General features: G+C 40.2%; 2 long non-coding RNA genes across 2 annotated transcripts; one reads left to right on the top strand and one right to left on the bottom strand.

The window, feature by feature from the left end:
* The first annotated feature begins 1,008 nt into the window (after positions 1-1,008).
* Positions 1,009-2,119, top strand: LOC117593337. Its single transcript, XR_004574785.1, has 4 exons — positions 1,009-1,199; positions 1,724-1,792; positions 1,890-1,934; positions 2,058-2,119. It is a non-coding gene; the product is annotated as an uncharacterized LOC117593337 (long non-coding RNA).
* A 6,915-nt stretch (positions 2,120-9,034) lies between these two features.
* Positions 9,035-10,899, bottom strand: LOC109616917. Its single transcript, XR_002198224.1, has 4 exons — positions 10,779-10,899; positions 9,539-9,881; positions 9,298-9,441; positions 9,035-9,163 (listed from the first exon to the last, which is right to left on the bottom strand). It is a non-coding gene; the product is annotated as an uncharacterized LOC109616917 (long non-coding RNA).
* Between the last annotated feature and the right edge of the window lie 1,128 nt (positions 10,900-12,027).

Here is a 12,027-nt window from a genome sequence, read left to right as displayed (position 1 = left end):
CCTAGGCGTTCTAATGATGCGTTCTAAACAATACGTTCTAATCACACCGGTGTGATCGTACGTTTCAGGGACCACTCTAGACTGATCACACCGGTGTGATCGTACGCGTCAAAGGGTTAAGGTTAGAAATGCAAACTCTGTGCAAACTTTCAAGTGTCTACTAAAAACTAATCTCTACAGCACGGTGTAATTCAGTGTAGCCTGGCCCGGGGGCGTGAAGGTGACCAGTAGGCTTGATACTGTCCACCCTTGCGGTCTTGCCAGGTGGGCTCTCGTCGCCACTGGGATGCCCTCCCTCCAATGCCTTTCGGGGGAAGAGTCACTGGCTTGTTGTTGACTCTCCGTTGCACACTTGTGCAATTGGGCTGTACGCTGCTAGCAATACTTGGCCCTCATTCAGGGGGGTTGTGGTTGGTGGGTGTCCCTTTGGTTGATGCCTGGCAATGTGGGTCGATTGATTTCCTGCCTGTTGGGCCCTGTCCAGGGGCGGAGATGAGGTCCTGGTCCACACCTGCGGATTACCTGGTTTGGGGGGCCCGTTGCTGTCCCTGCCCTTGTCCACCTGGTCATACTTCCGACCTAGTCTAAAATCAAATAGACTCTGGATTTAGCCCAGAGAAATGTATAAATTAGTCCAATTGGACTCTTAATATCTCACCCGGCACAGCCAGAAGAGGACTGGTCACCTCTCTGAGCCTGGGTCCTCTCTAGGTTTCTTCCTAAAATTCGACCTTCTTAGGGAGTTTTTCCTAGCCACTGAAATTCAACACTACTGTTATTTGCTACTTGGGGTTTAAGGCCGGGTGTCTCTGTAAAGTTCTTTGTGACAACTCCTGTTGTAAAAAGGGCTTTATTAAAAAATAATTATTGATTGGGCTCTCATGCCACCCTCATGGAGTCTGTTTCTGGAAGTTTGGTCAGAAACATGCACACCCAGTAACCCACTGGAGGTCATTTTGTAGGGCTCTGGCAGTGATCCTCATGTTCCTCCTCACACAAAGGGTCAGATACAGGTCCTGTTGTTGGGTTGATGCCCTTCTGCGGCCCTGTCCAGCTCTCCTTGTGTTACAGCCCATCTCCTGGTATCTCTATGCTCTTGAGACTGTACTGGGAGACACAGCAAACCTTCTCACGACAGCACGCATTGATGTGCCATCCAGGAGGAGCTGGACTCCCTGTGCATCCTGAATGGGCTTCAGGTAACGCCTCATGCTACCAGTAGTGAAAAGGACATTAGCAAAATGCATAACTAGAGAAACATCAGTCAGGAAGAATAAGGAGAGAGCAATTGTCTGTGGCCACCACCTGCAAAAACATTCCCTTTTTGGGGGTTGCTGTTTCCTCTCCAATGCACCTGTTGTCACTTGCATTTGCACCAATACAGAGGTGACATTGATTCACAATCGCTTATGCTTCCTAACTGGACAGATTGATATTCCATGAAGTTTAATTGACTTGGTGTTATACTGTGATGATTATGTGTTCTCTTAATTTTTTTGAGCAATGAATAATAAAAAACTGAGTAATGCAGTCTTTCATGCAATGGTATGCAAAATCATGATCCTACTAAACAGATACTTCAATTAGGGTACAATCATTTAGCAATCAATTATTTATTTATTAATCATTGGACACCTATTTGGAAGTTGAAAACAAATATTTTAGCACTTCATGTTTACTTGGTTTCACCAGATTTACCTAATAAATAATTGTTTATTTTTAGGATGGAGCAAACACAGTACTCCACGGCACCAGAGGCGCTCCACAGCACCATGAGGAGGACTGCTATAATGTATGTGTGGGTTCATTCACTTAACCCAGATGTTGAACGTACATCATTAAAGCATGTTGCTTTTAGTTTTGTTTGTCCATTTCAATTAATTTTTAAGGACAAGAAGGCAGAGCTTCGCAAAGTTTTAGCTCTGCACATGAAGGTAAGAAGGAACATTTTCGCCAATATAATATAAGTTCTGAGGAGTGTAAAATAACTTGATATTTAGGACTGAATAATTAACTGTCTGTCTTTACTCTCTGAACTTTAATTTCTGAATGTGGAGAAGATCAAGCGTCTGACTGTAGTGATTGTCCAGCTGAGGGTACAGCTGGCTCTACAATCAGGTAAAAGCAAGACTAAAGTTACGCTAGCATCTTGTCTTCATAAAACCTTTAATTTGTCTTGTCGTGCAATTTGCCAGTGGTTTGTGATGGTGACTAACTGCTTTTTTTTGTAAATCCAGGTAATTCACTTCAGTTGCACCACATGAGCACAACTGCGTGTGATGTCGAACAAGATGGCCAGAGTGTTTGCTTGTGTCCAAGAAAATGGCTCAGTGGAGGAGTTGTCGTTACAAAATGTTTAGGGTATTCAGCGCCCCCTTGACAACCTGGAAGACCTGCAGCAGTTTTATTCACAGTTGAGGCAAGACACGGACCTTCTTACCAAACTGATAAGAAGTTTTGTTTTTATTTATTTATTTAGATGTTATATAAAGTGATTAGAAACATTTAACATGAGCTGTCAAATGTAAAACCTTTTAATTATCTGTAGGTTGGCTGTTTGGATGTTAAGGCTGTCAGGGAGCTGAAGTACACAGTGTGGTGGCTGCTACCGTGCATCATTACAAGGGCTCTCGCCGTCTTGATCACCTGGACTGGAGCTGGGAACAAGACTTTAAGGACCTTTTCCTCAGGACTATTCTTCAAAGTACGTTATTTTGTACATGGCTAATACAAACCCGATTCCAAAAAAGTTAGGACACTAAAACTGTGAATAAAAACAGAATGCAATGATGTGGAAGTTTCAAATTTAAATATATTTTATTCAGAATACAACATAGATGACATATCAAATGTTTAAACTGAGAAAATGTATCACTTTAAGGGACAAATAAGTTGATTTTAAATTTCATGGCATCAACACATCTCAAAAAAGTTGGGACAAGGCCATGTTTACCACTGTGTGGCATCCCCTCTTTTTATAAAAGGCTGCAAACGTCTGGGGACTGAGGAGACAAGGTGCTCAAGTTTATGATTAGGAATGTTGTCCCAATCTTGTCTAATACAGGCTTCTAGTTGCTCAACTGTCTTAGGTCTTCTTTGTTGCACCTTCCTCTTTATGATGTGCCAAATGTTTTCTATGGGTGAAAGATTTGGACTGCAGGCTGGCCATTTAAGTACCTGGATCCTTCTTCTATGCAGCCATGACAATGTAATTGATGCAGTATGTGGTCTGGCATTGTCATGTTGGAAAATGCAAGGTATTCCCAGAAAGAGACGACGTCTGGATGGGAGCATATGTTGTTCTGGAACTTGGATATAACTGTCAGCATTGATGGTGCCTTTCCAGATGTGTAGGCTGCCCATGCCACACACACTCATGCAACCCCATACCATCAGAGATGCAGGCTTCTAAACTGAGCGCTGATAACAACTTGGATTGTCCTTGTCCTCTTTAGTCCGGATGACATGGTGTCCCAGTTTTCCAAAATGAACTTCAAATTTTGATTCGTCTAACCACAGAACACTTTTCAACTTTACCACAGTCCATTTTAAATGATCCTTGGCCCAGAGAAAACGCCTGCGCTTCTGGATCCTGTTTAGATACGGCTTCTTTTTTGACCTATAGAGTTTTAGCCGGCAACGGCGAATGGCACGGTGGATTGTGTTCACCGACAATGTTTTCTGGAAGTATTCCTGAGCCCATGTTGTGATTTCCATTACAGTATCATTCCTGTATGTGATGCAGTGCCGTCTGAGGGCCCGAAGATCACGGGCATCCAGTATGGTTTTCCGGCCTTGACCCTTACGCACAGAGATTGTTCCAGATTCCCTGAATCTTTGGATGATATAATGCACTGTAGATGATAACTTCAAACTCTTTGCAATTTTTCTCTGAGAAACTCCTTTCTGATATTGCTCCACTATTTTTCGCCGCAGCATTGGGGTAATTGGTGATCCTCTGCCCATCTTGACTTCTGAGAGACACTGCCACTCTGAGAGGCTCTTTTTATCCCCAGTCATGTTGCCAATTGACATAATAAGTTGCAAATTGGTCCTCCAGCTGTTCCTTATCTGTACATTTAACTTTTCCGGCCTCTTATTGCTACCTGTCCCAACTTTTTTGGAATGTGTAGCTCTCATGAAATCCAAAATGAGCCAATATTTGGCATGACATTACAAAATGTCTCACTTTCAACATTCATATGTTATCTATAATTCTATTGTGAATTAAATATAAGTTTGAGATTTGTAAATTATTCCATTCCTTTTTTAATTTGTACAGTGTCCCAACTTTTTTGGAATCGGGTTTGTAGATTATTTTTCTCAAAATCATGTCAGACCATTTAAGTATAATATCTGATTACTGTATTAGAGGAGAAATAAGAAAGAATCCTTCCACCCAGGATGCCACCGATGAGGCTGTCCAGAACCAGGTCCCCAGTGTTAGAAATCGGCGGTTTCGTATAGTGGTCAAATAATGTAGAACCAGTATCAAATCGAGGGAGAAGTTTGCTCACGTTTATTGGAAAATTGCAGCACAGATGTCATACGGTGAACGTTCCATTATCTTCTTCTCACTGAAATGTTGGTTACAAAACTGATATATACATTGAAGGCGTTTCTAACTAGCAAAGACCATGTTTTTAGAAGTCAACCCCCCATGCCATATGACCATCGTAAACATTCCTACAGAGAGATAAACAGAGAGGTTTCTGTTACAGAGTGATCATCTAAACAGAGAGGTTTCTGTTGTTCTCATTATTTAGACACATGCACTTTCAATGAAACGTACATTCATATTGTAATTGTTAATGCTCAGATTCCACACCAGGTACCTGAAAGGGGCAGCATTCCGCACAGGTGGGAGAAGACGTTGCAGCAGTAAAAGGGACCTGCCGTGAATATGAATGACACAGTTCCAGCACAAAACCACAACACTTGTATTCCAGCCCTTGCTTATTTAGTATTGTATTATGTTTATTTTGTTCTTTGTCACATTCAAATACTATGTTTTTTCTATATCTGTTGCTGGAATTTATTTTGCATGCATCTTGCACTGTTTGATTTATTTCATTTGCATATGTTTATTTTGTATGCTTGCTGTATAAAGCACATGTTTTTTGTATGAATCTTGTACTTTCAATTAATTGTTTAGATTTAATTCAGTTCATTGTCATTTGTGATGACTAAAATAGGATTATTATAAATAAAACCAAATATTGGGACATGAGGGTGGTTTCAGTGCAGTAAAAGTGTCTAGCAGCCGGTGAGACGCTGATCAGGGTATTGTTGGAAGGCATTGTAATGCAAGCGGCCCACCGGTGGCCTGACTGCGATGCACACCATAAAAAGCGTCCTGCATCTGGCATCCCGCTGGTCAGACGCTTTGCAGTAAAGATTGGTGGCTGCAGCGTCAAAAAGCTAGCGGGCTGCTGGCGTGTTGCTTACTGGGTTAAAAATAATTCAGATTATTAGTAAAAAGGCTGGAGTCTGGCAAGTGAACGTACTTCAGCAAACATACTTTCGACCTTGTTTTATATCAAACATACATGTAGATGGTCTTAATTTAAACCGGAAACGGGGTGTTTGGGCTAGCTGCCTGCCAACAGCTCATAGCTAGCTTAATAAAATGCGGGGGAAACGGGGGTGTTTGGGCTAGCTGCCTGCCAACAGCTCATAGCTATAACTTTGTGCAAACTGCATTGATGTCAAGGCAGACAATTGCGAAAACCTGTTCTTAGTCTCTCCCCCTCTCTCTCTCTATGTATACTGAAGCCCTGATGCTAGGAACTTGCAGTCAGCGCATTTTTAATCCAGTTGAGGGAATGGTTTCAGACGCAATTTTAGCAACTCCTGTCATCAAATCAACAGCTACCAAATGTTTGCTAATGCAATAGTCAAGCTACCATGTAACTATGTTACTAGTTAGATGGTGGATTGCCCAATACATACACGCTCAAATCACTTCTTTATTCTGAAATTAGACTAAAACATTACGAAATCAGCCAAATTAAGAGTTAAAATAATTTAAAGTAAGACTTACTCTGCTAAGAGCTCTTTTTCGGTGCATGGAATTTCTGCAAGTGCTAGCACTTGTTCCTCCAGTCCTGCCCGCGCCAGGTTCAGGTGAAAGCTTTGACTGTGGTGGACTTGAGTCCATCGAGGGCACAGCATCGGTAATCAGACTCACATGGTCCTTACTCCGAAATCGCATCCGAGACTCCAACAAATCTCCAGGTCTATAACTCTCGAGTGAAATGAGCGCCACAAACGACCGAGTGTGTGGTGACAGACGAGGCAGTGAAGTCTGCTCTCTTCACCTGCACAAAACGCACCCAAAAACGAATGCCCTTGATTTCCTAGAAGGAAAATGATGTACACGATTTCCAGACAGGTTGGAATTTGTGCACCCAGCACAAACACAATAATTTACCATTATGACTTGACTTCTCTAAAACGTTCTCTTTATCTCGCTCTCTGTATTGTGAGAAGCGGAGCGGGAGCACAACCTATTGTTTGCCTTTGCCTACGTCATATGACGCGTTGCTAGCGGGAAAGGCGTATTTCAGAGCCTAGCTTAATATGGGCACTTTCATCAACATTTCTGCTTTAGGGTTTGTGTAACATAGCAATTTCTACTTATGTGTTTTTAAAAGACCTCTTCAGACAACAGTAAGTATTAATTCAATTATGAATTCAACCTGCACGTTGCAATTCAGATGTGCAGCTGTATGTCTCAAATCAGTCAATCAAATTATACAATACATTGTCCAGATCATGTGTTTCACTCAATTCATAAAAAGTGAGTTAAAGTGAGTATTCTTAAAATATCCCAATTCCATGATGACTCTATAACAAATTAAAGTAATAGCCACAACCCAATAAAATAACAACACGCACGGTTCAAACAGAAGTGTACTTGACAATATCATTAGAATATATGTAGGTTACGCAGTGCAGGAAATATTAAATCTAAAACCAGGAAGCACGTAGACTCAACATTTACCTTGTCTAGATAGAATAGTAACTTTCTGTTCTCTCTAAACAAATGGGGCAGAATGATCAGGGCTGCATTCCTTTCCAGATCAAATTATAGAAAAGACAACAGATGCACCCAATCGAGAGAACATGTTGAATGCTTTGTAATCTGGAGGTTTCTTAAGTTAAGTTTGCATTAGCATTTTTAAACGATAAGATGTATCTTCTTCATTTGCCTAATTGTTTCCAAGTAGACTAGATAAGAGGCCACGATGGATTCCCCGTTTTGCCAGCCTGAGGATGTTGGGGGTCATTATAACTAATGCGTCGTTTACAGTGGGGCAAAAAAAGTATTTAGCCAGCCACCAATTGTGCAAATTCTCCCACTTAAAAAGATGAAAGAGACCTGTAATTTTCATCATAAGTACACTTCAACTATGAGAGACAAAATGAGAAAAAAAATCCAGAATATCACATTGTAGGATTTTTAATGAATTTATTGGTAAATGATGGTGGAAAATAAGTATTTGGTTAATAACAAAAGTTAATCTCAATACTTTGTTATATACCCGTTGTTGGCAATGACAGAGGTAAAATGTTTTCTGTAAGTCTTCACAAGGTTTTCACACACTGTTGCTGGTATTTTGGCCCATTCCTCCATGCAGATCTCCTCTAGAGCAGTGATGTTTTGGGGCTGTCGCTGGGCAACACAGACTTTCAACTCCCTCCAAAGATTTTCTATGGGGTTGAGATCTGATGACTGGTGATAGATATTGAGCATGAAAGTAATTGAATTAAGCTTGACACAATGTATGAGAGTACTAACTATCTCTGTACAAAGGACACTAGGTAGGAAATGTGATCCCCCTTTTCTGAATCCTTTCCATCTGACTGTCATAGGATTCTATGAATAGACCCATGGACCGTAGGTTGGCACATAGGTTGGCACCATAGTGAGGAAACCTGTCTTTACCTGATGATATGCATGTATTTTAGTCCTCTTGTTAGAGGAATGGTTCGTTATCTTGTGCTATATGAGGTACCGTATCACAAGCAGTTGGTATCTACTACTGAGGGGCCCCACACAACCTGATGGAGCCAAGAAACTTAAGAGGGGACACTATTAGGCCATGTAAGGTTAGGATATAGAATACACATATGTGATTGGAAGACAGACAGATAATGGAGGGGATGTGCTGGGGCATAAAATACTGTGTCCACTTTGTAATCATTGGAGAGAAAAATGAGAGAGATGGAAGGTTAACATCGTAGCCTCATGCTGAATAAAGATGGCTCTCCCCTGACTTTCGGTTGCATTTATTTTGTTCATGGATCAAACTTGGACAGAATCTAACACTGGCTAGGCCACTCCAGGACCTTGAAAGGCTTCTTACGAAGCCACTCCTTCGTTGTCCGGGCGGTGTGTTTTATACTGATAACAAGTTCAAACAGGTGCAATTAATACAGGTAACGAGTGGAGGACAGAGGAGCCTCTTAAAGTAGAAGTTACAGGTCTGTGAGAGCCAGAAATCTTGCTTGTTTGTAGGTGACCATTTTCTCATTTTTTCTCTCATAGTTGAAGTTTACATATGATGAAAATTACAGGCCTCTCTCATCTTTTTAAGTGGGAGAACTTGCACAATTGGTGGCTGACTAAATACTTTTTTGCCCCACTGTAAGTTGAAATCAATACCGTCCCCAAAGCACATTGCCATTTCATGTCGCATCTTCAACAGAAGAGAATATAGAACACAAACAAATCATAAGAAATACATTATTATGCTTTTGCTCTGTGTTATGAAATATTACAATGGCAACTTACAAGCCATGGAACTGTTAGAAATGGAAACATTTCCATCACCTCGTGTGTTGGTCTTCCCATGTACTCCACTCTTTTAAACAAAGATTGCCTCATTCTATTTCTAATTGCATAGTAATCTGGCTCTTTTTTGTGTAACTCGGCAATGATTGTTTTATTGTGCTCCTCAAAACTTGTTTCATCTTCTCAGATGGTTTCCAGATCCAGCACCAACATAAAAAACAACAACATTGTGCAGCACCGTAAAGGATCAAAAGATATATCTATACAACAACATATAAATACTGTACTATACTGCAAAAATGTGCAAACCTCTTGTGTGGGAGTTTGGAACACATTTTCCTCATCTCTTGATCTTTTTGCTAGCTGGAATTTGGAAGGACACAGGTCAGGAAGAACATTGATAAGTTTTGAAAATGTGTTTATAATTCTGAAAGAATGACATTAATCTAATTTATACATTCAACAAATTAATTAATGGATTATTAAATGAGGCAAACCTTCTGTTCTGAAAAATGGTCCCCAGTTGTCTGGTCAATGTTTCTCTTGTCCCCATATTTTTTCTACATGAACTGAACTGTTTCTGAGTGGATCAAAGTAATCCTTTCCTTTTTAAATGTATTTAGGCATTCTAGTAAGGTATCCTGTAGAGATAAAAGCATACTTTATATGCATGCACTATTATGTGGGAGCTTTCCTGTAAAAGTGACCATTGTGGCATTTCAATAAAGTTGTACATACATGGCCAGAGGGTCTACCATCCTTTAAGAAGGGATATTTTGTATTCAAGCTGCCTAGAACATCTCCATACATTTTATGGCTTGGATACCTGAAAGCAGATTATCTTCGCAATACACAGTGCTCACCACAACAAGTGTTAAAATGTAGTTTTTTTGCTTTAAAAAGTATTCAAAAATTTTGTAATGTTGTAATGTTATCGAACAGCACTTGGATTAAAAGGGAGCGCAGGTGGGACTTATCTTTTTTTTTAAAGGATGGATCCTCGTTGAGCTCTGGGGGAAACTCAGGGAGAAGGAAAACAGCCAGCCATTGTTGCCCCACACATGGCTGATGATGTCCTTGTCTGTTTAAAAAAAGTTACATCTTTCTTAAATATTTGACAACATGACTTTTTCTTGCATTTTAAGACCAGTATACTTACTCAGTACATGGTGCTTGAACCTTATAGGGCACTTGGGTTTCCTGTCTGTATGGTTAAGGATTCAGTTGAATTAGAGCCTGTACTTGCCCTTTATTAATTTTATACATCCCAGAGTTCAGCTTTGACTGTAAAGGACCCTTAAAGTGTCAGAAATGTTTTATATTTGTGCGTTTATTTTCTACAAGTTTTAGGTCATATTTTCAATATATATTTTTTTGAGTTTTATTTTGAAAGCAGCTTTGTTGCCTACTGAATTTGCGTACTAAAGTTTTATATAGTGCACACCTGCGTATCCCCGAGCAGGTGGAGGTTTACTTGAAGCGAAGGTGTTTTGGCGAGGGATAATTACGTGAAATTTGCACCTAGCTCAAACGCGAACAAGGTGATGTAATTACTTAAAGTATTGATTTATTTCAATGTTCTGGATTTAATCAAAACATATTGAACAAACCGTTTTTTAATAGTATAACTGTATGTAGGTTTGCTAGCAATGTAATGCCACCTGTAGCCTATTGTTTGTAAAGCCTAATCTCATGCCACATTAATTTGCTCCCAATTAGTTATTTTGTTTTAAGAGGAAACTATGTGATTGTAAGAGCTTTTTATTTCTACTTTATCAGCTCTTACGTGTGTTCATGGAATGGTGAAGCAATAAGTGTTTCATAACCATCAGTTCGAGAGTTGACCATTGAGCTGGGAATGCTGCACTGATTTCAGATGTACATCAACTGATATCTTAATGAGACAAACTGCATACATATTCTGAGCAAATCATGGAAGTACCATTTCTTTATACATTTGGACACATTTTATACTTACTGTGAATATGACCTTCTCTTTAATTTCTCTAATTCCCTCAGAAATGCAACCAGTTTTTTCATTACAGGGAATAATTTCTCCACCATTCGCTCTGTAAGGCCCAGCAAAGTCTCTCCATGAATTTGCTGTTCTGCAATACAGGAGGAAAACACTATTTTTAAAAGGCATAATTAAGATGTTTTTTTATTCATTATTTACACATTGATTTTATTTTACCTCTGTTGGTGCATGCTGTGATGAAGCGTGATGAATGTAACATCATCATGGATATAAGTATCCAGAGCACAATAGTCTTTCTCCTCTCCTGGCAGAACCACAATCATTTTCTTGTTGTCCTCCAGTATGAAGGCATGGTAATGACTGTTGAAAGTTTTTGGTGTCAGCAACTTTCCAAATATCATCCAGATACCTCTGAACTGGATTATCTTGGCCATTTTCAGGAAAACTGGTATGTCCTCTTCCATGATATCTATGATGATGCTGTCACCCACTTTATATTTGATGATGTTTGTTGAGAGAGAACTTGTCACACCAGGTTTCTCCTCTCCGTAGATGTTATCAACCCCACTCTTGCCAGCAACGCCTTCCTTAATGTCCAGTGGCAAAGATGGGAATGGAATCAGTCGGTCCCCATCGGTGTAGGTGCTTTGGTGGAGGACGTCTAACGATGTAAGTTCCCAGCACTGCCTCAACTGGTGCTTTTTGGTGAGGGTATAGCACAGGTTCTTATAGTTGCAAGTGTTCCGTGATAATTTCTTAGATAAATATTGGTGCTGTCCCTCAAATCACAAGCACCACAGTGGTTTGAGGGGCCCAAATTTTAATATCAGAAGCCATGCATTAAGTCTGGAGGAAACGCTTTGGTGACATCAAAGTATTCTAGATCACTGAATGGGCTTTCTCTGACCACACCGTATGTCAGTTTTGATATTTCACTATTCTGTCTGACTACGTTCAAATGATATTTGTGTACCTGTGAAGATCGGATGATGACATTGTCGTCATTGACATGAGATCTTAATTCTTTGTGTGTGGTCATACAAAACCTGCACACTCGGCCACTGTTGAAACAGCAAGTGAATCCAGCCAAGCTATGAGCAGATAAATTGTCAGCTTAAATGGTAGCCAGAGCACACCTGATATTGAAATTGTGTCCATTCACATTGATTGACAGTCCGTCCAAGTATAACTTCTTAAGGTCATGAATAAGTGGATGCAAACTTTTTCTGTGCGAATACCTCTGAAGCAG

The sequence above is a fragment of the Esox lucius genome, chromosome 19 (genome assembly GCF_011004845.1).
Source record: "Esox lucius isolate fEsoLuc1 chromosome 19, fEsoLuc1.pri, whole genome shotgun sequence".
NCBI classification, from domain to species: Eukaryota; Metazoa; Chordata; class Actinopteri; order Esociformes; family Esocidae; genus Esox; species Esox lucius.
This window is presented reverse-complemented; position numbering and strand designations above follow the sequence as displayed.